General features: G+C 32.7%; 1 protein-coding gene across 4 annotated transcripts in view; it reads left to right on the forward strand.

Annotated features, from left to right (window-relative positions):
- Positions 1-17,595, forward strand: part of LOC143204896 (uncharacterized) — a 96,479-nt gene that overhangs the window by 67,060 nt on the left and 11,824 nt on the right. The window contains exon 1 of one of the 4 annotated variants that reach the window (XM_076417831.1): positions 5,416-5,554. The exons of the other annotated variants lie outside the window; for them this stretch is intronic. The gene's annotated coding sequence lies outside the window, so the exon portion shown is untranslated. Of the gene's footprint in view, positions 1-5,415; positions 5,555-17,595 lie in introns of those variants that run through there. 4 annotated transcript variants of the gene reach the window in all.

Below are 17,595 nucleotides of genomic sequence, written 5' to 3' on the forward strand. Positions count from 1 at the left end.
TTTTGAAAATCATATTTCTAACGGTCCGGCAGATATTTTAACGATGTGATTTCGAATTACGGTCAGTATCGTATCAATTAAAATTTCAGAAAAAAACAGCGTTGATAGATTTCGAAAAAAACTCGTTCTACCAGGCCTTTTAGTCGAACGCTTCGCTGGTATTTATAATATAATGATATCCTAGTTATTCGGTTTTGGATCATTGATTTTATAATATTTTGTAGTTTCCTTGCGCAAAATAGTATTATAGCGGATTTCAGGGAAATATTGTACAGTTGACAACATTGCGCTTTCTTTTATTTGTTAATATTGAGTAATAATAATAAATAATTATGTTTTATATCCATAAATGTATATATCACTACATAGTATAAAACAAAGTCGCCTTTTCTGTCCCTATATCCCTATGTGCGCTTAAATCTTTAAAACTACGCAACGGATTTTGATGCGGTTTTTTTCAATAGATAGAGTGATTCAAGAGGAAGGTTTATATGTATAATACATGCATAATATACTAAGGCAACATTGCTAATTTTAGAGGTTTCTAACGTGATGTCGTAAATTAACCTATTTTTTTAGGCTTATTTAGCAATTAGCAAAAACGCTGCCTAACCCTACGAGTTAGATCAAATTAATGTACTACAGTATTGTACACCATAAAAAGGTCTACAAAAAAGTCCGCGATGGTATATGTTTATCTTTTAGGGATAACCCACATTAACCATTTTTATTGTTTACTTTTTACGTGAGAAAATGGCTTATTTATGAAGCTATTTTAAGCAATACGGCATTAATCCTTATCGAATTAAGTACCTTAAATACAGTGTGCAATTAATATAGATCAATATGGTTCCTTACAGCATGTAAATTAAACAAATATTTTCGGAGATATTACAAATTTAAAATTTGCGTTTAAAAATGTGTAATGTAATAAAAATTGTATGAATTTAGATATTCCAAAGATAGCAGGAAATCTTCATAGTAAGTATAGGGGAAGAGGAATTGTTTTACTCCAAATTTAATGCGTGCAGGCCAAGGGCAGTAATGAATGAACCAAAAATACTGGATCGATTTTAATCATGTTTTCATTGAGTGACATAGGCATATATATTTTATGCCCGTGCAAAGTCGGAGCGGGCCGCTATGTTTTTATATACAACGTTCATATTTTTTCTCTAGTGTATTTAATTTAGTATCAGCATTGCACCCGTGCGAAGCCGAGGCGGGTCGCTAGTATATATATATATATATATATATATATATATATATATATATATATATATATATATATATAATTAAAAAATATTATACAGGTGCAACATTGCGCTTTCTCTTCTTTGTTATTGTTAAATAATTTCACAATTCATATGTTAACAAATATGTTTCCCTTACTTGTAATGGTATTCGACAGGAAAATATTGTATAGTTGGCAACATTGCGCTTTCTTTAATTTGTTATTGCTAAATAATCTCATCGCTCTTATGTTAACAAATACATTTTCATTGAATTAAATGGCGTGCGACAGCAAAAATATTGTACAACTGGCAACATCGCGCTCTCTTTCATATATTATTATTAAATAATCACACGTTTTTGTGTTAACAAACATATATTTTATTGTAACCCAACATGATTTGTTGGTGACATCAAAAGAAATAGTGATGGAATATCGATCTATTTTTCCTGCTTTACTAACCCTCCTATTTGGGTTAATATTCGATTGATAAGCAATCCTAAACCGGCATCAATCTATTTAATTCGGATTATTATTACCGTAATAATATATATACTGATAGGAAAATGATAAAGCAGTTGCTAACTGAATGTAACGATTATTATAATTCGATAAGTATTAAGTCGTCGAATTCGTATTTATACACCGAAATACTCTTAAAATATGTGTTTATTTATCCGTGAATTTGATTAGGTCAAATAATGGAAAAGTTTTTTCGTTTATAAATATATAAACTTCGAACAATAATCTATCAATCAATCGCTCCTTGTAGAACTTCAGAGATTGTCACAGAATATTTTTTTAAACCATGTTTAGACCGTTAAGAGAATTTTGTGGAGACTGAAATAAACGTTAGTCGGATGGAGCAAGGTCCGGATTATACAGTGAATGTTTGGATTATTTTTATGGTATATGTTTTGTTCTGGTGTTGTCTGGAGTATTTGTGAAGCTCCATGGTGTTTAGGGTACGATATTTTTCATCATCATCATTTTCATAAGCTATAATAATTTGTTACAAAAATTGTTCAATTTGATCTCGTTTTACCGTCAATTCCTAAATAAAAATCTATGCAAGTACCCAAGTGACACCTAAATATCAAACTTTGATGTTCTTAAGTGGTTCAGAACTGTGTGCACTAGATTACGATGTAGGTGATGAGATATCTGCGTAGCAATATTGCAAAGACTGGCTGTCCAGCATAGAGACTTTTATGTTATGTTACTTCTTGAATATTCTGGCTTCCCCACTCTGAAGTGCCGAAAAAATGGATTTTCAAACCGCAGTAACTTCTAAAAAAATAATTTCCTTCAAGGGTGATACACTGATTATAGCGACCCTCCAACTTTTCGATACCATTTTTGTAGTACGATTTGTCCTTTCCTTCAAATTAAGCCTCAGTTTCGGCGATCACCTCTTCATTCGACGAAAATTTCTTCCCAGCGAGCATTCTTTTGAGATCTGAGAACAATAAATAGTCGCTGGGGGCAGATCTGGAGAGTAGGGTGGTTGAGGAAGCCAATTCGAAGCCCAATTCATGGATTTTTGCAATCGTTTTCAGTGACTTGTGATACGTTGCATTGTCTTGGTGAAGCAGCACTTCCTTTTTCTTCAAATGCGGTCGGTTTTCGGCGATTTCGTCGTTCAAACGGTCGAATAACACTATTTAATAATCGCTGTTGATGGTCCTTCCTTGTTCAAGGTTGTCAATTAAATTTTTTCGATGCGCATCCCAAAATACAGACGCCATAATCTTGCCAGCCGACTGTTGCGTCTTCCCATGCTTTGGAGCGGGTTCATCGTGTGCAGTCCACTCGAATTACTGTCGATTGGACTTCGGAGTGAACTGATGGAGGCATGTTTCATTCATTGTCACATATCGACTCAAAAACTCGGGTTTATTACGCTTGATCATCTTCAAACAATGCTCGGAATCATCAACTCGACGCTGTTTTTGGTCAAAAGGGTGCTCGCGCGGCACCCACTTTCCACAGAGCTTTCTCATACCCAAATATTCGTGAATGATATGATGTACACGTTCAGTTGATATCTTTAAACCCTCTGCTATTTCATTCAATGTTAATTTACGGTCTTTCAAAATCATTTTGTTAATTTTTTTAATGTTTTGTCGGTAACAAACTCTTTTGGGCGTCCACTGCGTTCACCGTCTTCGGTGCTCATTTCACCACGTCTAAACTTAGCATACTAACCCATAATGGTTTTGCACTGTTAATATCATACATTAAAACGTACCAGATACATCTGCAGAACCTTTTTAGTTTGCTGAGGTAGTGTAGTTACTTATTATTTAACAATGAAAATTAGGAGTGTAACATATGAAGTATTAGTAAAATGTTATAAATAATAAGGCCAATGTGTAGATACGGCGATTAAGAAAATTATATTTATTTATGTTACTTAATGGAACTTGTTTGAAGCTGATAGTAAGAGTAAAAATGAAAAGTACTTATATTTGTGCACGTTTAGAGTTATACCTTTCTGATTTTGCAGATACTTGAAAATATTAGCAAGTAGAGGTACGAATTGTATAAATATAAAACAATATGTGAAAACAAATATGTGAAATAATTTTATAACGTTAATTTTGAAGCATTGTGGATCAACATGTACAAAGTAATCTATAGTCTATTCAAGGTTTTTTTACACATACGTCATCAAGATGTTTATTCTACTGCCTGCCGCCATTTCTAAATTCGTCTCAGAATCGGACAATATTTTCCTTCTCATTTTATACTAGTTAAGAAGAGACACAATGCTGTCTGATTAGTTCCAACGCGTAAACGAATGAACCTGTCAAAGTCGTCCGGTTGTCAGACGTATGTAAAATTCTTGAAAGCAATAGTGATAAGAGGTTTTAACTCTTACCTATAAACTATTGTGGATGTATATATAAATTAAGTTAAGGGCTGTAGTTTTTAGCTGTACTATAATGTTAAAATAAATTATATTTGATAACATTTTCGCTCAATTATTTTATTTAGATCAGAATTTTGCTGTATGCCAAAGCCAAACTGAACTAGAACTCAGAGTTGATGCGGCAACATTGCGACGTTTTGGCGTCCAGATTTAGATGACGCATGTACAAAATAACTCTGAATAGACGATAAGTAATAAACGGTTAGAACACTATGAACAAAAATCAGCCATAAGTCGGCTATATTTTAATAATTATAATAACAAATAAACAAAAAACATATGCAAATAAGACAATTTTTCATCCTTACCTTTAGTATAATGTTCAAACAAGTTCTGTTTTCATATTATTTAACATAAATATAGCCTTGTTCTATAACATTTTACTCTTTTGCTAATTTTCTCTATTAAATAATTCTATTACCTCAAAAAACTTTTGTAAACATAAAATTATCCTAAAAATTACTTCCTAACCACAACTCTCGTAAACACCAACGCGTAGCTGTGGAATCTATGAAGCTAGATTAGAATAAATGCGCATGAGCAGTTGTGGTCAATCGGCGTGCACGCTAATGACAATTAATTTTGAAATAATCGATAAAAACAAAACTTTTTAGATACGAAATATTAATGGAAATTGTAAAGATTTTGAGAAGATCCCCATTTCGGAATCTTCAACGAAGAAATCTCATTACACGAACGAACAAGGTGGTGCAAATAGACGCGTCGGGTACCGCCAGATGGTATCTGACAGGTGGTCGTCGCTCTGGCTCACTTGCCGGTCGGTAGGCTCACGACCCACGGCCCTTAAAAAGACCAAAACCAGGGGTTAACAACCCGGAGGGGGTGCTGATCGTTGACCGATGGCGGTCGTGCCACCTTAACCTTGACATTGCGGTTAACATACACCCGAACTTATAGATATCTCCATCGGGATTCATAGTACAGTTCTCCATAATCTTATTCCCGACACCGTACAAGAACCATTTAATAAATTAGAGAGAGAAAAAAGAAACGGTATTCGTAAAAAAACGCGCCTGATATCTGTTAAATTGAAAATTAAACCGTACAGTGGAACAATTATGCGGTAAGTCGGGCTGCGATGGGACAAATATAGAAAGGTCGTCGTCAAACAATCCGATCGGGTACCTCGAAGTGTTTTCGCATCTAATCGCCGATAAGCCCGACCAGCTGGCCCGTTAACTGGAAACCGAGTAATATTTTTAGTGTTTGGTTAACTTTCTTCGGACGAGGACGTTGCCGTCTCCGCGTGGCATCTGCACGTAGTTAATCGGTCGGTTTTATATTGTGTGCACCGGGTGATTTGTGTTGCGTATGATTGTTGGAACGGATTTTTTTATTTAAATCACCGCCTATCAGCTCGCCTTGTAAGTTAGATATGTAATATTGGTCGTTTATTTTATCGTATGACATAAAGCGTTGTTATTTTATCAAAGAATTTATTTTATTTTTGTAAATTTCGGGATTTCCTACGATATCCGACTGTATTAGTTAATTGGCATGCGTTAACAGGCGAATTAACCAATAGCATTGTTTTGGTATGTTATAAATTGATGCGTACAGAAATGAATATTATTGTTACTCACTAATAAATAAGTTATTCATCAGATTATTTATGTTTTTCTTGCCAATTGACGTACAATTTAAATTCTATTCTGTTATTGTTCTAAATAAGTTTTAATGATTTTTTGTAGCTGTAGCAAAATATATAAAGTGAAATTATGTTTACGAATCTTTTTACATATTGAAGGCTTCTATGGTGAAAAACTCTATAAAATTAGCAATTTATCAATTTGAAGTTCGCCATCACTTTTTGAATCATTTTCAGAAAAATAGATCGTTATTACTCAAGAATAAATAAGTTATTCATTAGCTTATTTATGTTTTTGTAGTTGTAACAAAAGATACAAAGACTGTGAAACTCTATAAACTCTAAAAACTCTATAAAATTAACAATTTATCAACTTGAAGTTCACCATTACTTTTTTAATCATTTTTATAAATAGAGATAATTATTACTCAGGAATACATAAGTTATTCAATAGTTTATTTATGTTTTACTTATTAATTGACATTTTACGACATGATTCTAAACATTTTTAATGATTTTTTGTAGCTGTAGCAAAAGATACAGGCTGTGAAATAATTTTTACATATTGAAGGTTCTATTTTGAAAAATTATCTACAAAATGAACAGTTGAATTGAATAATAATAATCAATTAAATTGAACTTCACAATTACATTTTAAATCGTTTGTATAAAAATAGATTGTTATTACTTAATAAAAAATAAGTCATTCATTAGACTATTTATATTGTCCTTATCAACTGGCGTACAATTTAAATTCTATTGTATATATTACTGTTCTAAACGTTATTTAATAATTTTTGTAGAGTTGTAGCAAAACCTATAAAGACTGTGAAAAACTCTATAAAATTAGCGATTTATCAATTTGAAGTTCGCCATCACTTTTTGAATCATTTTCAGAAAAATAGATCGTTATTACTCAAGAATAAATAAGTTATTCATTAGCTTATTTATGTTTTTGTAGTTGTAACAAAAGATACAAAGACTGTGAAACTCTATAAACTCTAAAAACTCTATAAAATTAACAATTTATCAACTTGAAGTTCACCATTACTTTTTTAATCATTTTTATAAATAGAGATAATTATTACTCAGGAATACATAAGTTATTCAATAGTTTATTTATGTTTTACTTAGTAATTGACATTTTAGGACATGATTCTAAACATTTTTAATGATTTTTTGTAGCTGTAGCAAAAGATACAGGCTGTGAAATAATTTTTACATATTGAAGGTTCTATTTTGAAAAATTATCTACAAAATGAACAGTTGAATTGAATAATAATAATCAATTAAATTGAACTTCACAATTACATTTTAAATCATTTGTATAAAAATAGATTGTTATTACTTAATAAAAAATAAGTCATTCATTAGACTATTTATATTGTCCTTATCAACTGGCGTACAATTTAAATTCTATTGTATATATTACTGTTCTAAACGTTATTTAATAATTTTTGTAGAGTTGTAGCAAAACCTATAAAGACTGTGAAAAACTCTATAAAATTAGCGATTTATCAATTTGAAGTTCGCCATCACTTTTTGAATCATTTTCAGAAAAATAGATCGTTATTACTCAAGAATAAATAAGTTATTCATTAGCTTATTTATGTTTTTGTAGTTGTAACAAAAGATACAAAGACTGTGAAACTCTATAAACTCTAAAAACTCTATAAAATTAACAATTTATCAACTTGAAGTTCACCATTACTTTTTTAATCATTTTTATAAATAGAGATAATTATTACTCAGGAATACATAAGTTATTCAATAGTTTATTTATGTTTTACTTAGTAATTGACATTTTAGGACATGATTCTAAACATTTTTAATGATTTTTTGTAGCTGTAGCAAAAGATACAGGCTGTGAAATAATTTTTACATATTGAAGGTTCTATTTTGAAAAATTATCTACAAAATGAACAGTTGAATTGAATAATAATAATCAATTAAATTGAACTTCACAATTACATTTTAAATCATTTGTATAAAAATAGATTGTTATTACTCAATAAAAAATAAGTCATTCATTAGATTATTTATATTGTCCTTATCAACTGGCGTACAATTTAAATTCTATTGTATATATTACTGTTCTAAACGTTATTTAATAATTTTTGTAGAGTTGTAGCAAAACCTATAAAGACTGTGAAGTAATTTTAACGAATATCCTTACTAAAGCTGTACAAAATCTATATTTTATCAATTTGTTCACTATTAAATTTTAAAGTATCCGTAAAAACAGATTGTTGTTACATTCATTAGATTGTTTATGGTGTCCTTATCAATTGACGTATAGTTTAAATTCTACTCAACTATATACTATTCTTATAAAGATTTCGTAGGGCTGTAGTAAATTCTGTAAGGACTGTGAAGTTATTTTAACGGATTTTCTTACATACTGAAGAGTTAGTTTTAAAACATTCTGTACAAACTGCTGTTGACAGTGTCTATTGAATATATCGATTTGGGTAGGTCTTTTCATTATTTTTTTCAAAAATTTTGCAACACGTAACTAAGCGTTGCCTTGTTACAAAACCACTTCGTCCCATTTTCAAACCCAAATCCATCTGTTGCAATCGATATCTTGTTCGTAATTCTACGTGTGTCCGGTAACATAACGAGAAGAAACATTACTTACCCGAGTATAATTATACATAGCTAATAAATTAATATAGTTTACCTATTATTTATAGTAACTCAATTTAAAAATACATAAAGCCTCATTATATAACTAATGTGGCGATAGAGATGAAGCTGCTGGTTGTGAATTAGTACATAATATACTTAATTAATTCTGAGCCAATTTTATTATGAACAGTTTAGTTGTAGAACTAGCTTTTACTTCAATAAAGATGTAATAACAATTTTTAGATTAGGTTCAATAAAATTGAAGAATATTACAAATATTTTAGTGTTATTTTTAACCTTATTTTTAAACCTATCGTTGTTTTTTACACTGCTTTTATGAGTTTTACTTTATTCCAGTTTGTTTAGAATCGTTTAAGATTATTATATACCTTGAAAATGTTATTGTAAATATTAGTTAATAAATCTGCTGTGATTTATGGATAATAATAATATGAAAACGCTTTTGAAGCCAAACAATGGCTTGATAAGAGTTACGGAGACTCTGCACCCGAGCCAGTCAAGTATTTATTGATTGGTATGAACGTTATGATCGTTCAAAATGGCTTCGGAAACCGTAACCCGACATTACATGAGAGAGGTGTTAACTTATAGATAATGAAAGCTTTCTTTTGCAAGTTTATGGGAAAATGTGGCTCTCTGCCCACGCTAGACTAAAATTAACAGACCTTCAATTTAGAGAGTTATTTGGAGTCATTGAAGCGAAATAAAGGTATTTCTCAATCGATGTATGACGTGATTCCACTAACTACACACCTGAATCAAAATGATCGTCAGGTAAAAGGCAGTAGCCTGTAAAAAACTTATCAGAAACTGTTAATAAAAGGCCTATAATTTTAGTTTTAAAGGATTTTTTTTAATTTGAATCCTTACTGTGAGAAATAGGAACAATGTGTCAAAATAATGCCCATCGATAGCCGCTACTTTTTCTCATATTTCAGTCAAATTTATGGATCCCATCTCGAAAGAATGATGTATCTTTTGAGGCTATTCACAAATCGACCCAATTTTGGGTGTCTTCATAAGAAGTGAAGCACTGCCCACAAGGAGCATGATCTGGAGAATACGCCGGGGGAATTTTTGTGGTAGCATTTACCATTTTAATGTTTCCACGTATGTTCTCGTCGGTTTGTCGAGCATTGTCATGCCTAAGAATAATAGAATAATGATATAACATAATATAAGAATAAAAAGTAACTTTCTGAAAGTGCGATTTAATCTGTACAAATTCGGACATTTTTCAACGCACTGAAAAAATGCTTTTTATCAATTTTTTATAAATTAAGTTCACCCTACGTTCTTCAATTGACATTAAAATTGTCTATTTCGTAGATCAACCGTTTTTCAATAAACAAACTGCTGTTAAACGATCTTCAGCCATTGAATTTCTGGGAAACGTTTTGATGCACTTTAATGTTGAGAAACACTTTTCGCCCTCTGATGTTATCTCTGGAGTGGACCTCTGGAGTTATTACCACGATTTCTAATAATTCTCTAGTCTCCTTCAACGTGTCTCCTAGATTGTTTACTTTTAAAAATTTTAGAAAAGGTAGAGCACCATTTAATGTTCTGCAATCATTTCTTGAGTAATAAGACTGACAGATCGGTTCGTAATCGTTCTTTATCGAGTGTGGGATACAAAGAACATACGGATGTGAATTTATCCTCAGGAATTTTACCGCAATGCTCTCCAAAGTATTCTGAAAAGGAAAGTGATGCAACTATTTGATGTTCTTTATGAATGAAATCAATCTTTTGCACAATTGATTATAACATCACAAACCCCCAAAAGCAGAAATTGGGTGATCAAATTTACTGTTGCCTGGACAGTTGCGTTTATTTTCTGGTGGCTCATGACTTATTTTATCTGATGCTTCACTAATGATGTTATCAATACTACAGATTTGGACACATTTCCATTATATCTCTGTATATTTTTCCAATATGCGGTATCTAATAGAGCCATAATATTAGACCCTACCGATTCAAATTCCATACAGTTTTTGGTTTTTGTTTGAAGGAGCTCGCAGAGCACGATCGTGTGGCCCAGATAAATAATAGCGATAGCATATGAGTCGGTGATTCCACTAGTCCATATTGCTTCCGTGCTTCCTTATTTTTTTTTTCTGTCACTGACACATACTGAAAAATGAAGCCAAAAAGCCTTCAACAACAGATATACCCGATACGACTAACACACAGTAATATCATCTGTTGTAAATCATTTAAAATCAATTGATATTTGTTTTAGTTTCTAGTAAAAGTTTTATTAAATTCATTCAAAAAGAATAAATACTAGGTCGGCAATTATAAAAATAATGAATAATAATGTAAGGAATACCGACCAAATCATATTTCATGAAAGTATTAACCGTCAAAAATATTGAATAATGAAATTCCCATTATTTCCGAGCCACTATACAACCTTAAAATAAATAATGAATAATCCCGCGTCAGAAATTCCCGTACTGTGACCTATTTCTCGTAACCATTTTGGCAGTAAGTGAAAAAATGATTCCATACAGCGGAACAATTACCGAGTGCGACCAATTAGCTGAGACAAATATGGACCAGATCGTCGGTAGTCGGTGTGGCGTTTTCGCATCGCTTCGTTGATATTTTTAGTGTTTTCGTTAAATTCCTTCCAGCTGGGACATTGGCACCGTTTACGTCGTCCTCTCAGCGCGTAGTCAATCGGCCGACGCGTCACAGTGCATAGGGGATTGGTGTTTGGGTTATTTTTACATCTGATATGAATAATATCAGCTTCGTAGAACGGCTTTCGTTGTGATCGATTATTATAAGGCGTCATCGCTCCGTAAGTTCGCCCGTTTTTAAATAGCGATACGGCGAAGTGTTCGAGGGGTTTTCGACCATGGGAATGTAATACAAAATAATTAAATAAATTTCTTAAACATTTTGTACATTTTGGCACTTACTTGTAAAAGTTTAAAAAATTATATCAATATAACAGGTCAATTGAAAAGTTCCCGGCCTACCATAGTAAAACACATTTTTTGCCAAAATTAGTTTTTTTTATTCAACATAATTCCCTACAAGGAAGATACACTAATTATAGCGACTCTCCAACTTTTCGATACCATTTTTGTAGTAGATACGATTTGCCTTCCAACTCAGTTTCGTCGATAACCTCTTCATTCGACGAAAATTTCTTCCAAGCGAGCATCCTTTTGAGATCTGAGGACAGGAAATAGTCGTTGGAGGTCAGATCTGGAGAATAAGGTGGATGAGAAAGAAATTCGAAGCCTAATTCATGAATTTTTGATACGGTGTATTGTCGGTTGTCTGCAAATGCGGCTGTTTTTCGGCGATTTCGTCTTTCAAATAGTCCAATAATTCTATGTAATAGTCGCTGTTGATGGTCCTTCATTTTTCAAGGTAGTCAATGAAAATTATTCCATGCGCATCCCAAAATACAGACGCCAAAACCTTGCCAGCCGACTGTTGCGTTTTCCCACGCTTTGAAGCTGGTTCATCGTGTACAGGTCACTCGGATGACTGTCGATTGGACTTCGGAGTGAAATGATGGAGCCATGTTTCATCCATTGTCACATATCGACGCAAAAACTCCAGTTTATTACGCTTGATCATCTTCAAACACTCCTCCGAATCATCAACTCGTCGTTGTTTTTTATCAAAAGAGAGCTCGCGCGGCAGCCACTTTGCACAGAGCTTTCTCATAACCAAATATTCTTGAATGATATGATGTACACCTTCAGTTGATATCTTTAGAGTGTCTGCTGTTTCATTCAATTTCAAGTTACGGTCATTCAAAATCATTTTGTGGATTTTTTAAAATGTTTTCGTCGGTAAGAACCTCTTTTGGGCGTCCACTGCGTTCACCGTCTTCGATGCTCATTTCGCCACGTCTAAACTTAGTATACCAATTCTTGATGGTTCATTTTACTGGGACAGTATCCGGAAACTCGGAAGTTTTTGCTTCAACTGTATTGTTTCCCCTCAAAAAGCAATAATTTATCAACACACGAAATTCCTTTTTATTCATTTTTTTCACAGTAACAACAGTTGCTTCACTTAAAATGTTATAATTCATAAACTAATGATCCGACAGCTTTCAAATTTATATACGCATCCTTGGAGGGTTAGGGCTAACTAAAAAAAAATATGTATTTAATTCTAGTAGCACCATCTATGTGTCAGGCCGGAGACTTTTTAACTGACTTGTTATATTGTAAAAAAATGTCGAAACATTTTTTCTCCGATATATCGATATTTTTTTAAAAATATTGAAATCGATATATCGAAATATCGATATTTTTCTAGGTGGCCGACATCCCAAGGCTACAGGGAAGTGAGCAATATGTAAAACATAACTGGCTAGTTGAATGCAGACGCACTTAAATACAGCATACAGTAATATTCACCAATTCCAATCACATATAATTCGTAAACACATGAATCTGTTTACACCTTATAGCATTGATATTATTTTCAGGGTACTGACAATACAACGTAAACATATTTATCATTTGTAGCAATACCCTACTTGGAAATCTTCTTATATCGCACTTACTGAAACTACGTCATATTGCTCAGTGTTTTCATATTATTTAACACAAATAAACTTTTGGTCCATTAGCAATATATAAAACTAGTGTTACTAAATTATAACCTTTTACCTATAAATCATACTTTAAGTGCATATTGCCTGCTGCTAATTTTCTCTGTTATTATATACACTAATCCAAGAATTATGTAAACATCAAATTAGCAAAAGATACCATGTAACCACTACTCTCATAATTTTTAATTATGCCATGAATTACTTTTTTTTCTATGATTAGGTATGTGTTTAATTTTTATTTAATATATATGGTTATGTATCTTTAGTTTTTAGGTTTTGTTTAAGTTCTATTGTATTGTTTATATTTATTATAGTATGTTATTTAAAAATAGCAATTAGCATATTAAAATACGATAAAACATTTGTGGGGGGTATTATTCCATCGCATAGAAAAATCATATTCCTTTTCACAGATCCACAGAACATTCAAATATAAAAGTAATAAGTAATTCTACTTCGTTTAAAATGAAATTATTAATTTCATGTCAATAGTATTCCGCAATAACTTTTTTCCTTTCCTTTTTTTTAGAGTTGGTACGTGAAGGAATATGTACATCTCCGTCTCGTTTATACTACCGTTGGAAAATATAAACACATCTCACAATTTATATAGGAAAGGGTTCATACATCTTCGTCTGACATCAGGAATTCAGAAAAAAAAACAGTCGAACCGTGCATTTGACTGAAAATAATAATTACTAGTCGCTAATTTTTTGACTATCGAATGTATCGACTATGATATGGAAATACCAAGAATTGGGTTGATTGGTGAGAAAGATGGGTCGAAATGGTGTTGAGCGACTGACAAAATTTAATTTTGAATAAATAAATAAATCCTTCACAACATATTCTAATGGTAGACAATTCTCGATTGTTGAAGGGCGCCAGCGATTGTAATATATTCCGTACAGTTTCTCGAATCCTTTATAGTTGCCATTCACTAACTCGGTCAAGTTCAACGATTAACCTTCGTGCAGTACTTGGTACGAATTACCGACAGTTTGGGACAATAAGAAAACCTGGATAAAAATCGTTTATCGGTACGACAAGTTTTATCAAATAAAAATGAGTAATATTGCGATGTACGTACTTCCTGTACGAAAATATTTATATAAGTCGTCACCTATTTCGTTTGATCGTATTGTTATTTAAAATTTTGTGTAAACAAACAGTGGCATGTTGTACAGATATGATATTAGTATCATTTTTAATATTTAACTTTTTAGAATCTGAAGGTAGACTTTTACAAAATTATATTTACTAATTATATTTTACAGAATATTTACAAAAAATTATCACAATTAAATATAAATTAGGCGCTACGTACTCTAATAAATTGTTCACCTTAACACTGCATTTATTTCTTCTACATTTTTCGAACGACACGGTTACCACATGCTCAATTTTTCGAAAAGTATTTCGCGTTGCGTTCGTATTGGAAGACCCACAGATTTTTAAAATTCCTTTTTTATTCGAAAGAGTGCACTTCCGAGCTGTTCCGATTGGAACTAAGTCTGGATCTGATGGCGCAATTAAAACACGTATAAAGTTTTCACATATTTTTTTCTCATAGAGAGGAAAAACCTAATACCAACACACCAGTTTGGGTTTATTAACAAGAATTCAACAATTGGCCAGGTCCACAGAATAACAGATGTTATTGAAAAAGCCTACGAAAGTAAAAAAAATGCCCAGCCATATTCTTAGATGTAGTACAAGCCTTCGATAAGGTTTGGCATGAAGGCCTTGTTCATAAACTACAGAAAATGTCACCAAAAGAACACACCGAACTACTAAAATCGCACATTACAGCCAGAATATTTAGAGTTAAACAAGAAGCTCACTCTACAATAAAAGAAGTTAAAGCAGATGTACCACAAAGAAGTGTACTGGGGCCAATGCTTTATCTACGCTACACTTGTGATATACCACAAATGGAGAATATTACGATAGCTACATTTACTGATGATACTGCGATTATAGATGTCGGAAACAATAGTGAAGAAGCCTCACGAATATTACAACAGGCAAGTGACAATATAAATAATTGGACACAAGCTTGGAAAATAAAATTTAACGAAAGTAAATCTGTGAGTAAATTAACGACATGGATTATCAATATTATATTTACGATAAGATGTTAAAATCACCGCATTTCATGCGATTCCCCGGAGGTTGGGGAAGTCCCTACATGTTGGCAACGCTGGTTTTAACCTCTTGAGCCCCATGTGGACGGATATTGTCATGTAACATGAATACTTTTAATCTTTTTCTTTAATCTTTTAACATTTTTACTTTTAATCGATTTTTTCTTAATCTCTGGCTGGATTTGACACAACAATATCTTCACACCACGAATATTTTACTTCTTCCTGAATGTCGAGATGTTGTCGGAGTATCCCAACGTTTTTTTCCGGTTCGTAGTGTCATAGTGAATCCAGTTTTTGTCTGTAGTAACCATGTGATGCGAAAAAACATTTACTTTCCACCAGTGGAGCAATTGGTAACATCCGCAAAGACGCCAGTCAATATTTCTAGGCTTTAATACGTATGGTACCCAATGTCCTTTTCCTAACAATCACAAGGATTTTAATCAACAGGGAATAGCTTATTGAGTAACCTCTAATGAGTAGGTAAGTTCTTGCGGAATTTTGCAACAATTTTCGTCAATGTTCAAAGTTATTTATTGCTCCAGGGTATTATTTCTCCTCTACGTTGAATTATCTTATTATTATTAATAAGTAATATTATACTACTATTATTAATTAATTAACACTAATACTCTCGTCGCTATATATCTCCATTATCGTACTACGTGTTTCAGCTGCGGTTTTTTTGCATATAAAGACAAAAAAGCTTACCACGAATGACGCTTGTCGGGTTCAAAATAAATCGTGTTATTCGTCTACTACAACTTTTGTGCCTTGATATATCCAATTATCGTTGGCCATTTTGAACAATCTTCTGTACAGATAGATTTGAATTTTTACGCTTGATATGTTGATACAAGAGGAATAATGTATGTATACTAACAATATGCCAGGTGTACCAGAAAATCATTACCTATTTTTTCGAAGAAAAAACTACATCATTTTCAAGAAAATGGACAAATTTATTTATTCATAGTATCGGCCATATGATTCTATATATCTTATCCATCTTTCACGCAATTTATGGATGCTTGCTTGCTTGATTGCTTAACTTCTTCGAAATTGGCGACGTTTTACTCTACATGCGCGTATCCCATTCACACGAAAAATTGACAGTATAGCAGAGTGTGATAATATGTCTCATCCAAGTGTTTTCAATGGATCCTTGGTCAGTTTTGCTTTATGAAACGGCGCCTTATCGTGCTGTAAAATTACTTTACCGTGTCTTCAGGCCCATTCTGGATGTTTTTTCGATCAATGTATATGTAGAAATGTGTGGCTGTCGATGCGATTGTTTGTCCGAACACTCATTACTATTTTGTGGAAGGAATTTGCACGAGAACTGAAAACACTGGTTGAAGAAATACTTGTTTATTTCGATTTAAATTGATACATGTGGTCAACGGGAGAATGGACAAGATATTAAGTTAGGTAAAGGAAGTACGGTAGCGCTGTGGAAGTGGTACTGTTACAAGGGGGTAGAGAAAAGAAAAGAGAGCGAGACGTCGTCGTCGTGGTCTTTTATAGCCGGGAACCGCATGGTACCAATCCACCAGCGTTGTCAACCTTAGACTTTGATGTAGGTGAATGCGTGGTGGCCTGAAGGGTTATAGCGGTCGCTACAAGCAGAATAAAATGACATAGGTGTCAAATCATAACATTCCCAACCTAATCCTAGCGATATCTGTTATAAAATCTGGTAATGACTTTCCGGTACACCTGGTAATACGGACACAAAATAATGTGGAACAACAACGTTCATTTCTGGACTGGTAGCAGAAAGAAGCACCAACTATAATATTTGTAAAATATATCGGATCAAAATGATAAGTCTTATAAAACGATAAATTTTGAAACGAATTATGCATTCAGGCCTTATCTCTTCGACAAGATACTCTAAGTAATAAAGCGTTCAAAAAATCAACACCCATCGTCACCCGCTCGACATTAATCATCTGGCTGTTATCGTAAAATCCACGATTTTCGTTGCCAGTGAATCATAACAACGGCAGAAATGTATATATTTATAACTAAACCATTTTTAAACAGGAACAATGTAATTTACAGTGAGTTTCGTAGTAATAAAATCGCTCGAGTGGTTTATTTTGACGTTTACGTAAATAAATACCGCGAGATTTACATATTCGCGCGTCGATATCGAAAATACGTAGCCGTTACCCTGTTTATCTCTTGATAAATGTTTCTCTTTTCTTTTAATTGTCGCATCGACATTTGCCGGGCTCGTTTTGAGTGATATTTTAAATTTTCGAAAAGCAATTTGAATTTTATTAACGGGTCGTTGACTCGTTGACTTTTACCTGTTGCATTTTGGAACAGTTTTGATTATACCTAAAACTATAACCGGAAATCGGATAGAGCTAACAACGATTTTCTTCTCGATCTTATTATTTT

The sequence above is a fragment of the Rhynchophorus ferrugineus genome, unplaced genomic scaffold, assembly GCF_030347505.1.
Source record: "Rhynchophorus ferrugineus isolate W39M unplaced genomic scaffold, kcgeb_rfMv2 rfM11, whole genome shotgun sequence".
Classification (NCBI taxonomy): Eukaryota; Metazoa; Arthropoda; class Insecta; order Coleoptera; family Curculionidae; genus Rhynchophorus; species Rhynchophorus ferrugineus.